At 37.1% G+C, this 12,086-nt stretch overlaps 1 protein-coding gene and 1 pseudogene across 4 annotated transcripts in view; both read left to right on the top strand.

Moving 5' to 3' along the window:
• RNLS (renalase, FAD dependent amine oxidase) overlaps positions 1-12,086 on the top strand; it is a 229,346-nt gene that overhangs the window by 20,998 nt on the left and 196,262 nt on the right. The window lies entirely within an intron of this gene.
• LOC307113018 (nucleophosmin-like) lies at positions 3,831-5,413 on the top strand (annotated as a pseudogene). The gene has a single exon. The product of its transcript is annotated as a nucleophosmin-like (transcript).

Below are 12,086 nucleotides of genomic sequence, written 5' to 3'. Positions count from 1 at the left end.
TATTTTTTCTTGAAACAAGTCTCATCCTATCTAATAAAAGGGTAATATGCAAATTAACCAACACTCAGTCACAAAGATGGCAGCACCCATAGCAGCTGGGGTGCTGGATGCTGGTGGTGTCGCCCCCGGGCGACGAGCCCCAGCATCCTGCGTGCCCCAGCCCGCGGAGGGAGGGTGGGCGGGCCTCTGGCTAGAGACAGGCTGGGGCACGGAACGCTGGCGTCGTTGCAGGCCAGGCTGAGGGACACCCCCTCCCCCAGTATTGTTTATAATTAGATATAGATGTAGATATCATGGTAGTAACTGACCAAAAAAATGATGTTTTTTGACAAAATGAAGTTCCTGGGAACTAAACTGTCAGCTCTTTAACATAATAGCAGAATAATGATGAATTGTGCTATTGAATTTATATTGACTCTGTATTGTTCCCTTTTTATTAAAGTCTCTGTTTACTTTGTTTAAGTTTTTGGTCAGCATCCTAGAAAAGTGAAGATAAAAGTTCAGGATAAGATATAGGGAACATCTTAGTGGTTTGCTACACTGAAAATACACCTTATGTTGAGAAATGCCTGGGAAGCAGAGTTCAGAAAAACAGCTCTAGCTAAGAAGGGGGCCTTTACAGTAAGACAGGGCTGCAGCAAAGGGGCATTATCAGGCAAGTTGCTAATGGTAGGGACCCATTACCATTAAAGCAGAGGTATCCAGGGTAGCACACCCTGGAGTGTTACCATCCTTATCCAACAGCTGCCAAATGGCATTATCCCATGGCCCCAATGGGTCATAAGATTGGAATGTTAATTTTGTACTCTACACAGTACAAGCAGCATGCTGTCTTCCAACCATTTATTTAAAAAATCAAACTCAAAACAAAACTCTTTTATGTTCTTATATAAGAACATCTTTTCCCTAGAGATATCTTCCACCTAAATCATGAAGGAAGACTGAAAGTCACTGGTCATCTAAATACACTTAAGGAACTGAAGTTGTCTCCTACAGTGGCTGTATGCCACCCAGGGACCCACCTTGGTTTGCTATTTTGAAATCAAGTGATGCAGAGCATCTGTTCTTGTCAGAGTTGCTTACCTATATGCTATACTGGACATTTTAAATTATTTTTGGATTGTTAGAATAAAGAAGAACCCCAGAAAAGACTCTCATAAGTCAGACTTTTAGTTGCTAGCCAAATAATTAGACATACCTCACAAGGTTTTTCCCTATCCAAATTTCACCAGTGTTATTTTTTTATGGACTGATTATAGGAATAAATTGGGGAAAGGCAGGAGATCAGGGTTAAGCGACAGAGAAGATAAATTGCAGTTCTTCAAACTGGTAGAAATTGGAGGTAGAAAGAAATGAGGAAGGGTATACCAGAGTGCATTTATCTCTGCCACAGACCAGTCAGAAAGGATGAAAATATGCAGATATCTGTCCTTCCTTATTCCATTGGGCATTCTTAATTAGGCAAACAGGATATAGAGATTCCTATCTCCCTGAATAAAAAAGAGAAAGGGGAAACAATAAGAATAGCTAACACTTAACTTAAATAGTGCTTACTATTGACCAGGTGCATATAAGCATATAAACATTTGTTTAAAACATATACAGATAAAAAGTGTTTAATTATATTAACTAATTTAATTCTAGCATCAATCCTAACATTCTTGTCCCCATTTACATGATGAAACTGAAGTACAGAAAAGTTAAGTAACTTCCCCAAAATTACAGAGCTTGTGACTGAACTTGAGCAAGGATTCCTACCCAAGCTGCCTGGTTTGAGACCACACTGTGTTATGCCTTGAATTGTTCAGAGTTAACAGAAAATAAATATTTTGAATATAATATCCTCATAATCACATTATTGATATCCCATAACTTTATCCAATGGAAAGCAAAACTCTATGGTGTCTCCAATAAAGCAAATAATATGTATTTTATTTGAGGGTTCAAATTCTTTTTGGTTATTCAGATTTCATATAATCATTAGGTCACTAAGACCTATTTTTGAAGCTCATTCTCATATAGACTAGCTTGTTGGAACCCAGTGGTCAAAGATTACTTCTGTTGTCACTTTAATTCATTCAAAAACTTCACATGTGGTATGCTTTGCATTTTATTATAATTAATTTTAAAATATTTTATAAGGTATATAAAGTATTTTTGTGTGTATTTAGTACATTTTAACCATTTTTTTCTGTTAAATAAATGCCTTTGTGTATTTTAGGTTTGCTTATCCACGGACATTTTTTCTAAACTTTTTCATCTCCTATGTGTCTTTTTTAACCAGGTGTAATTTCTTAAAAAGATGATTTTGATTATACTAGACAACCAGTAGATAACCCATTGGTCCATCTAAATTATAAAATCTATAACAAGCAAACATAAAGTGTTTAAGAACTTTCAGAAGATGGGGAACTCCTAGATAACCAATTTTAGAAGGTTTTTTAATATTGAAATAAATTCACCGTAAGTTTTTTCATTTTTTCTCAATTATCATTGCCTGAACTTTCCACTTCACAAGTGAAAAGAAAGAGATGTTGGGCAAAACCTAGTGTGGAAATAGTAGGAGCTGGGGATGAGAATGAGGAATGGCGTAGAGGATGGAGGGATGCTGGGGGTTGGAGGAAGGCTCCAGGTGATCAAACACCATGAGGAATTAGGCTAAAAGTATGAGCTAACAGATTGTATAACTAAGACATGAGGATAAAGGGAAAGGTTTGAGAGGTGGGAACGTACAGGTTGGGGTCAATTTAAATAAGTCCATTTCTTTTACAATCAGTTTAAAAAGATTCTTTTCAGAGCTGTCCATGTCTCCATCTAGACATTACCTCAATTTGGTGGTAACTTTGTCCTCATCATTGTGTATTAGGAACGGCATGGTTTTATATCACTCAAGGGAGATATACTTGCAAGTCCTATGAGAGCCCAGAGCATTTTTATTATATTTTGTGATTACAGTTGGAGATGCTGTTTATCTTATTTCTTGTAAAACTCAGAGGGAAGCTTTCCAAGGGCTTTACTGCTCTTGGGTCTCTTTGTAATCAAATCTGCTTCTTCAGCAGTAATTTTAGCATCTATTATCGCTTGAGCCTCTGGCAGCCCAGCAGCCTCGCAGCTTTGACATCACTTGTGGTTTGCAGAACATCATGCAGTGCTGTCTAGTGCTCCTGATAATAGTTTCTAAATGCATAGCTGTTTTATGCTGCTTGAAATTGCCCCATCTCTTCCTAGCAATTGAATTTGGCAAGTTAATCATTTAACTTTTTCTACCCCATGTCCAGTCCTCACTGCAAGATCATTGGTGTCACACCAAGGAAGACTTCACAGTGACAGAAATAAGTTTGTGCTGGAACTGTGAATGTCACCCTCTCTGGAAGATGTACATATTGTCTTTTTAGACGAAGAAACAAAAGCAATTAAAAGCATATTTTTCTAAGTACACCTAATGAGTCCAAAACAGAACCAAAAAGGGAAATCTGTGCTCCTCACTCATGGTCACATGAGTGGTTCCCTGGGCTTCCTTCTCTTCTCACCAAAGCTCCTGTGCCTGCAGCACAGAGTAATCATACTTGAGTTCAGCCTCACACTTACATTCTCAGAGCTGATTCCAAGATATTAGGTTTAAAGACTCAGGGGGGAGGGGGGATGGTCAAGGAGGCCTACATTAATCTGATGGGCTAGCTCTCCATTCATTGCAACCTTGAATTTTTATATCATGGGGATCCATGTTTAGTCAAGGCTTGTAATTCATTACAAACTCAGTGGAAAGAGACTCTAGCAGTAACATGAATTATCCCCTAAGAAAAATGTAAAGGTACCCCTCCCCTCTTTAACTCTGTATCCTCAGAAATGCCTCATCATTTCCTTGGAGTTAACTGTGCAAGGTTCCATTGATTCCCCATATCCTCACGTTCACCAGATAGGCACGCCAGCCACCAAGACTTCCTCCCCCATAAAGAATCTCCAAAGAAACATCAAAGACAAGAAGTCCTTGTTAGTACCACACATTGACTCAGAGTGGCACAACAAAGATATTTCTCCTTGCCTCGGGTCAATTTGACCCAGACCCAGATTTGACTAGAATATAGAGATATAAATTACAAGGCTAAAGAAGGAGCTATTGTTAGGGTCACTTGTCTTCTCAAGCTAAAAAAAAAAAAAAAGGTTAGGAATATTTTCTTTTACAAACAAAATCTTGCTGCCCTAATTTCCTAATTTCTGGTGCACGATAGTACAATGTGTTCTCAAGACTAATTCTTCCCTGGTGTGATTCCATCTTGCGCGTCTGTCCTGAGGCACAGAAGTCCTTTATCTCTGTCCGCCTTCTCTCCCACTTAAGTGTGTGCCACCACCCCAGGGAAGATCCAATGGATGTGGACATGAGCCGTCTGAGGCCCCAGAACTATCTTTTTGGTTGTGAACTAAAGGCCAACAAAGATCATCACTTTAAGGTGGATAATGATGAAAATTAGCACCAATTATCTTTATGAACAGTCAGTTTAAGGGCTGGTGCAAAGGATGAATTGCACATTGTTGAAGCAGAGGCAATGAATTATGAAGGCAGTCCAATGAAAGTAACACTGGCAACTTTGAAAATGTCTGTAGAACCAGTGGTTTCCTTTGGTGGCTTTGAAATAACACTAGCTGGAGTCTTATGGTTGAAGTGTGGTTCAGGGCCTGTACATATTAGTGGACAGCACTTAGTAGCTGTGGAGGAAGATGCAGAGTCAGAAGATGAAGAGGAGGAGGATGTGAAATCCCTAAGTCTGTCTGGAAAGTGTTCTGCCCCTGGGGGTGGTAGGAAGATTCCACAGAAAAAGTAAAACTTGCTGCTGATGAAGTTAATGATGAGGATGATGATGCCGATGATGACTTTGAGGATGAGGAAGCTGAAAAGCTCCAGTAAAGAAATCTGTACGAAATAGTGCAGCCAAAAAAGCACAAAAATCAAACCAGAATGGGAAAGACTCAAAACCATCAATGCCAAGATCAAATGGTCAAGAATCCTTTAAAAACAAAAAAACAAACAACAAAAAAAAAACAGGAAAAAAATTCTTAAAATACCGAAAGGACCTGGTTTTGTAGAGGGCATTAAAACAAAATTGCAAACAAGTATAGAAAAAGCACATTGAAAATCCTGGGAACTACTGGTGAATTAAGCCCAAAGCTGGGGAAAGAGGAAGAGGAGAGACACATATAGTCCATACTGAATATCAACAGTCCAGACTGAAGTTTTCTATTGTAATCTCAGACCTCTTCCCTGATTTTCCACTCACCCATGCCCCCTTCCAGGCGGAGGGCAATCTCACTGTTATCTCCAAAAGCACTTTTCTTTTGACTGCTGTGATTCAGGGAACTTTTCTTTCTACTTGTGCATTTGCCTCACCTCTTTGACCAGGTTTTAAACACCTTTGTATCTCCCTATCTGCTCAATAAATATTTGAATGAATCAAAAGAAATAAACAAAAAGACTAATTCTTGGAACAGTCTAGAAAGGTTCATGTGCTTCTCATTTTGTTGCTACTTGTTGAAGGCCAAAGGGGTTGAATGTGTCAGAAACAGTGGGTCACTTGCATGACATACTACATGCTAATAAGAAAGGATATGTGGGAATTCCAGGATATGTTTCATACTGTTTCAGCATTACATTTCAGACCATGGCCAAGTGTCTGTTTTCATTGAGAAAAGCCAGAATCCGCCAAAGTCAACATGAAGCAAAAGAATTGCATCGTGATGAAAAAGAGTTAAGACATGTACACAGACACATTGTTCTTTTCCATTGTTATCTAAGTAGCCTTGTTTATTTTTCAAAAAAGTATTACATTTTTCATTGCCATTTAGAAAACTTTGAGTTAGAGAATTCAGTTTACATATTGATTTATGTTCCATTTTGAAGCTGTTCACAGTGTAAATATTTTCTCTGTATAATAGAAATGCTCATATAGTTTTCACAGTTATCAGCCTTATCATGGAAGACAACTGATAGAAGTTGGCTTTTTTTATTATTATTGAAACAATATTCTAGAATTTTAATTTCAAGTGGCTTAAGAAAGGTAGTAAGGAGAGACCTGTAGTGAGTGACCACACTATCCAGAAATGTGATTCCTGATCATAGTGTGAGAGCAACCTGGAGTTCCCAAAACTCAACTTCTGATTAAGGGGAGCAAATTATTCTGCTTCTAGCAAATTACCATACACACTGCTTAATCTATGACACATGAGAAAACTACATGTGGTGTGCCTATAAAATAATGAGACTTGGTTTTTAAGTTACTTAGATATAATTTATTTAAAATGTGTGTTGTCCTTGAGAGTGTTCCTCTGGAAATTCATACTTAGTCCACAGTTCTCAAATGGTTTTTGGAAACTTTTGGAAAGTTATTTTAAATAAAGTTTTGGTTAACTATTTTAAATAAAACTTGAACAAAGTTTTAGGTTTTTTTTTTTAAACTACCCAAGAGTGGATTTGGGTATTTGGAGCCATCCTGGAAAAATTCTTCAAATTGCTGCTGTAGTTACACATTCTTTTAGATACACACCTACTTCTCTAGCCATGGCCTAAATAATTTTTGACTCTTCTAAAACTATTTTCTACATTCAAAAGAAAGAGTTTTGCTATCCTTGCAGATATTCAAAAGAATGAGCTGCAGTCTCTAAAAGCAATTCCGGAAGGGGACTTTTCAAAATGTTTATAATAATAGTAACAATTTTGGTATAACAGCATCACTTTTGAAATAGCACAATTGTCTCGATGTGTTAGTTCTTACATATTTGTTGAAAAATACAATACTTTATTGTCACATGTCTAATAGGTAGTAAATGCCTTATTACAGAAAATTTTCACTTCCTTGAACCTGAAAACAGTTGCTGTTCCAGGAGCCTCCATTATAGCTCATGAAGTGCTTGTCTTTGACTTGGAAAAATAGCGGATCTTACAATTTTTTAGGAGTTATGCTGCATAATCTAGCATAGTTGTTCCACAGGCATTTTTTAAAACTACATCTGATAATGGTAAAAGTGTGTTGTTAGCAAAGTAAGACTTCACAAAGTAAGAAAACAAGGTTTTACATTTTGATCTATGTTTTGTTCATAGATGATGGTTAAAGTCTATTGACAGAATAAATGAATGTAAATACTGAAAAATTAGATCATGAAAAACATTTGATACATTCCAATAGCTTGATGGGTATTTAAAAGTACAGATTTATTTTTGTAAACCTTTATCTTAAATTATTTAACTTCTGAATATATTACATTAACTCCAAAATTATGGACCTGATATTTTAAAAAGTATTAGATGTGTCCATGTGACAAAGCAAGTTAGATATCTACAGAGATGAATTTTTATAACACATATGCTGAATAACTTTTGTGGTTCCAAATGCTGTACTAGATGCTGGAGAAAAATGTGTGGAAAAACAGATAGCATCCTCACTATGTGGAGCTTATACTCTGGTGACTGTGGGGCTCTAGGGAGAATAGACCAAACTAGGAGTCTTCGTAGCAACTCTGTATTCTATGGAAAAGCTCTCATTCCTAAACTCTGGGTTCTTTTTTTTACATTGAAGTATGACAGATTTGGACTCATGGTCTCCCATAGTCCTCTAAGATCAGAATTTATGCTGATTTTTAAAATTCTCCTTCGTTATCTTAATTGTTAAATCTTACCTCCAAAATTCTTAGTATTTTCAATATGAAATATATATATGAGTACTATGCATTTTGTAAATTGTAAAATCTTTTCACTCTGAGGTAGTGCTATTTATTCAAGAAGGCATTGAGTTATATCTATACAAAGTACAATGTAGACTCGCCCGGTGACTTAGAAAATGAGGAAACTAATCAAAAGGTCCTTTTCTTCCCTCTCAAAATTGGGAAATGTTTTTGCCTGAATTAGCTGGTTAATTTATCAACTATTTACCTCACTTAGTTTTGTAGAAACGATGTCTAAATCCCTTGAAACTACAGTTCACATTCACTATGGTTTAGAGCGATGTTTTCTGGCGGGTGCAGAACGTGTCACCCTATGAAATAGAGACTCTATTGTTTGTGGAAGCAGAGAACAAAATGAAGTCATATATCTGGAAGACATCCTATTTGGCCACTGACTTTTCGGGAGAATTAATTCCAAATAATTTTGAATGGCTAGTTAACCTCTTCCTTAAACATTTCCAGCAGGGAGATGTCAGGCCTTCCCTCAGTAACCTAAGTCAGGAGTCACGTACATTTTCTTAAGTAGATTTCTTCATGTGGAAATCTGGAAAAAGGAAATGACAAGATAATGTCTAAGACTATCCCCTAGATCTTCCTCAATTTTCCTGTTGTTTTGCTTTTTTTAAATGCGTCAACCCATACTTACGCCTTCTTAAGAATAAACTGCAACTAAACATGTTCAAACGTATTATTAAAAAAACATCAGATTTCACTATGACCATTTTCACTAGGAGTGAAGAAGAATTTTATTATTTCTTTCCTTTTCTGCTTCCTTCACTCTTTTCTGGAAGCATCTCTATGGACAGTCATTGCAAGAGGTTTTGAGGAGAAATAAATTGTGATTGAATACAACCATGGCAGAAATGTCTCTTCTAAGGGTTAAGGAGGTCACATTGTTTGTTATATTTTTTGAAGTCTTAGAATACTTGTGGATTTTTATTCTGACGACAAAGTGCAGCTGTTTCTAGTCAACTCTTTTAAATAAAGTTCTTTCTTAGCACATCCATTTCAAAATCAGTGAACTTCTGGGCCCAGAGTCAATCTTCCCTATGTGTGTGCCAGACACTTTCATTGTTTGTGAGAGTCACAGGTTAATCTCCAAAGATAGATTTTTCTCCCAGTCAGAATCACATGTGAGTAAATAAAGGCCCCATCTGGTTCTCTGCATCTGAGACTTGTTTTGAAATCACATATAAATTCTTTATTTCCACACAATTGTGCTATATTAACTGTTTCTGAATATCAATTATGTTTTTCTGCTGCTGAAACTCTCAAGTGACTCAACAAGTACATCATTCTTTTCTTCTCCAAGTTCCCCCAGGGACCTTAGATTTGGAAAGAGTTCACTTATAAAGTTGTCATCATCAACACCATTTTTCCCTGTCCTTTTAAACAACTTTTTATTGAAATATAAAGAAAAGTGCACATATATTAAGTACACATCTTGATGAATTTTTACAAATTAAACATGCACCCATATAACCAGCACTCGTCAAGAAATAAAAGACACGGCGCCCTGAGAATCCCCCTTGCACTCCCTTCTAGTCACTAACACTCCCATCCTTGACTTCTTCTAGTAGCTACTACCTTGACTTCTTTCTTATTTTTAAATATATTTTTATTGATTTCAGAGAGGAAGTGAGAGGAAGAGAGAGATAGGAACATCAATAATGAGAGAGAATCATTGATCAGCTGCCTCATGCACGCCCCACACTGGGGATCGAGCCCGCAACCCGGGCATGTGCCTTAACTGGGAATCGAACCATAACCTCCTGGTTCATAGGTTGATGCTCAACCACTGAGCCACGCTGGCCGGGCTTACCTTGACTTCTAATGGCATAGTTCTTTTAGTCTGTTTCTGTGCTTCATTTAAATTGAATCACACAGTATGAGCTCTTAAGTGCTTATCTTCTTTCACTTACTGTTTTTTTGTCGAATTATCTTATTGACATGTGTAGTTAAAACCATTTTTCTTATGGCTGTGTAATTTTATATTGTGTAGATACCACACACGAATCCATTTCACTGTCGATGGGCATTTGGGTAGTTTCTCAGTTGATGCTATAATGGATAGTGTTCTTACGTACATTTCCCTTGGTGAGCAAGTTGTATACATTCTTGGATGTGTACATAGGAGATCATCAACTTATTTTAATGTTTATTTCATTGATGAAAAACTTACATGAAAATTTCTGGTCAGCCTGATCAACCATAGTTGCCATATTGAGTTGATATAATTTTTTTCTAAATATAGCAACTTAACAGTTTGTTACCTAGACTGCCCTGCTATTTTCAGTCGAGCTAGTTTCATTTCTATTCTTTTCACTGCTTTCCTCTCATCCTGCATATCTACTTATATACATTGTACCCTTACGCTTACTCCTCCTTCTCTGCTTAAACTTCTATTTCCTGGAATGATAGAGTAATAATATGGTATTTATAGTAATAAATAACAGCAGCAGCCATTTATTCAGCACTAACCATATCCAAAAAACACTGCTATGATTTTTAACTGCTATTTGGTTTAACTCTCACATAATTTTCATGTTATCCAAATATTGCTCCAATTGATCAATAATTTTTTATTGATTGAGAGAGAGAGAGAGAGAGAGAGAGAGAGAGACATCTATTTATTGTTCCACTTATTTATGCATTTATTGGTTGCTTCTTGTATGCGCCCTGACCGGGGATCAAACCTACAACCTTGGCAAATCGGGTTGATGCTTTAGCCAACTAAGCTACCCAGCCAGGGCTTGATCGATACTTTTAAATAATGAAATATTACAAATATATATATATTTAAAAGAACTAAGAACAATATAGCTAGCATTAATGGGCCTAATTCTCAGATTTAATTTATTGTCTGCCATTTTTGCCTCAATTTTTTTCTATCCCCAAGATTTAGGATTAGTTCACTTGCTCAAGTCACCGTACCATTAAGTGACAGAGCTGACAGCTGATATTTAACTTTTTATTACTGTCCCTGTAAACCCCCACTATCCTCCTCACACTTTATATTTATTTCCTTGCATAATTCTATCCTGTTTTTGCTCCTCTCTAAGAATACTAGCCAATATTTATTCTTTCAGCCAACAGATATTTATGAGCCTTTTTTTAGGTTCCAGGAACTATGCTAATACTTTTCCAGGCCTCGTGTAAGTTTTGCTACAGCCCCAGAAGGAGATATTGGCATTGACCTCAGTTGACAGAAGAGAAAACCACAGTTTAGAGCAGGGGTCCTCAAACTTTTTAAACAGGGGCCAGTTCACTGTCCCTCAGACCGTTAGAGGGCCGGACTATAGTTTAAAAAAAACTATGAACAAATTCCTGTACACACTGCACATATCTTATTTTGAAGTAAAAAAACAAAACGGCAAAAACACCCCCATGTGGCCGTAGTTTGAGGACGCCTGGTTTAGAGGTTAAACACTTGTTTAGTACTATTGTAGTTCTATTAGGCACCCAAGCTAGTATCCATCTCAGATGTGTCTAACTCTAAAGTCAATGCTTTTAATAACCTCTCAAAATCGTGTTCATTGGAGAAAGAATGTTATTTCCGTCATTGTAGTTAGTGTGAAATGCCAGCTGGGTGTGAGCCCCTCTTCCAAGTTTCTGCCATCTCCTGTTTTACAAAGGAGGGTGTTAATGTCCAGAGCATCTGTATGACCAGTCCTGGGCCACATAGCTGCTCAGGGGAGCCCGGGCATCATGACATCTTGTCCAGGCTTCTGTCTTACATAATGCTGCAGGTCTCCAGTTTAAGGAAGTAAGTGTGTGGACAGGTCCATGAAACAAATTTAAACCTCTTTTGTTAATGCTCTGATAAAACCATTCTCTTAAAGGCCATCTCCAGTGACCTTCTCTTCATTGTATATAGAATTTTTCTCTGCTTTCATCCTCCTTATTTTTATTTAATTTTTTTAATTTTTTAATTTCTTTATTGATTAAGGTATTACATATGTGTCCTTATCCTCCCATTGATCCCCCACTCTCATGCCCTCACCCCCATGTTGTCTGTGTCCATTGATTAGGCTTATATGCATGCATACAAGTCCTTTGGTTGATCATCCTCCTTATTTCATTGCCTCCTTTATGAAGCTCTTTTCCCTTGGCTACTTTGCATCTGAACTCTGCTTGTTCTTCTGAGGTCACATTTTTTTCTCTCCTCTTTGTTAATTAGTCCTCTTCCTTCCTCCTAAAATATAGGCAGTACTCAAGGCTTTGTCCTGAGCCATCTTCTTTTTCTTTGGCCTCTCTCTTCGCAATTTCATTTACCCCAAGAGATTCTGTACAGAAGATCACAAATCTTTATTTTTAGCCCTGATTTCTCTTTCAAGATTTAGACCTGAGACTCAGGCAGCTTGCAGAATTCAACT

Source organism: Cnephaeus nilssonii (genome assembly GCF_951640355.1).
Source record: "Cnephaeus nilssonii genome assembly, chromosome: 16".
Classification (NCBI taxonomy): Eukaryota; Metazoa; Chordata; class Mammalia; order Chiroptera; family Vespertilionidae; genus Cnephaeus; species Cnephaeus nilssonii.
The sequence above is the reverse complement of the archived record's forward strand: the minus strand, read 5'-3'. Positions and strand labels throughout refer to the sequence as shown.